The following is a 1,881-nucleotide window of genomic DNA, read 5'->3' on the forward strand; positions in this document are numbered from 1 at the left end:
GTGGATGATGCTTGCTATGGACATGGATGGTGCTTGCTATGGACACGGATGATGCTTGCTATGGACATGGATGGTGCTTGCTATGGGCATGGATGATGCTTGCTATGGACATGGATGGTGCTTGCTATGGACATGGATGATGCTTGCTATGGACATGGATGGTGCTAGCTATGGGCATGGATGCTTGCTTGTTTGTTTCTGTTCTGAATCAGAATCTCATGCACAGTAGACAAGCACTACCACTGAGCTACATATTTATTCTAGATATTTTATTTTTAATGTATTTATTGTTTTATAATTTCATATATGTTGTGTCCGGCCAGCAGCTCACATGTCTGGGTTCTGTTCTGGAAAGGCATCTTGGAATCTGGAAGAGAAGTGGGAGCTAGGCGGACGAGAGAAAGATGAAGCTATGACAAAAATTCTGATAAAAGCTCAATTTTACTAATTCATGCACCAAGTTATAAAGGAGAGGAAGGGGCCCGATTCCCGCCAAATCATCTTGGAGTAAGGTTGCAGATGAACACATGATGGCTCCAGAACAGCTAGGAGGCAGGCAGTGGGAGTGGCAGGACCATAGGGCAGCAAGCTCTGCCCCGATGCTCTCTAACACTGAAACCTGAGCAAACAGGTTTCAGGCTGGTTTCATCTCCTCCCTGTTGTTAATATAAAAAAGAAAAGGCTGGTCTGAGGCATAAAATTTATTTATGCCCTTTAGTTCTGCCTGAATTCTAGGGCCTAATGAAGAAACCTGTCTCAGTGGAATTTTTTAACTTTTCTTATGGTAAACCGTATCTGGATAAGACGGTCCTTTCCGTCCTAGTAAACAACTAGCAGATTAGCCCTGGCTCTGGCTTTATAATGTTAATTAGTACTGAATAGGTAACTTCCTCGTTGAATTTTAAGTAGTCAGCTACAGGGTGTTGGAACCCTGGCAAAGGCTGACTGTACAAATTTGAAAGGCACTTTATTATGAATAACACTGAAGGAGAGTATGTGGATATTCCACCGCATTCTTAGATGACAGGCGGGAAACAGGGAGGAGGGGGTGATGACCGGCCAATTTGCTTTTTAGGGTGAGAGGCTGTGAAGGGCTTGCCCTTCTGATGGTGTGGTCTCCAACCTCTCCCCCCCACACACACCTATTAATTAAGTTTAATAAGGCCACACTTAACTGAGGTGATCAAATGATTTTCTCATCCGTAGATGAGTGGGCTTTAACCATGGCTTGGGGGGAAATTGACCCAATTCCTCCTGTGGGTGCTGTCACGACCCACACTTGTGGCTCTTGGTATCTTTTGGGGAGGGGAGGCAGAGCCTTAGAAAGATATTTTTGGTTGTAACTGGAACTAGATAGCAACCTCCATCCAAACCGGGTGTATCTCACAGGGAACCCAGAAATGGACAAGCTGGACCTTCCCCTGCAGTAAATTTCTGCACCCAAGCAGTACCCATACTGTATTCATATGATCACGAATCAATATGCACAGTTCTGAGTACTGTGCAGCTCCTAAAGGAGAATTGTCAACCTCAGATTTAGCAAGGCCTTGACAAGAATTATATCACTAGTAACACCACAATTTGTGGCTCTTAGGCTATATTAGGAGCTGGAGGTCACCCTCCTCATCTCTGTTATGAGGAACATAACAGAGTTCCTTAGTTCCTTAGTTCCTCACAGCCTGAGGAACTAAGGGGACCTTGCAATAACAGCAAGGGTGGAAAACCAGAGACCAGCTAAGGGACTAAGCCCATCTATCAGAATAAAAACCAATCTCTTTAAATATTAGAAATTTCCACCTTTTTAGCCCTCGTAGCAAACCTAAATTTAAAGTCAGACCAAAAGCCACAATATGTCTTTAGAATGAAAATAAAAGCTGCCTC

This window comes from Mus caroli, chromosome 3 (genome assembly GCF_900094665.2).
Source record: "Mus caroli chromosome 3, CAROLI_EIJ_v1.1, whole genome shotgun sequence".
Classification (NCBI taxonomy): domain Eukaryota; kingdom Metazoa; phylum Chordata; class Mammalia; order Rodentia; family Muridae; genus Mus; species Mus caroli.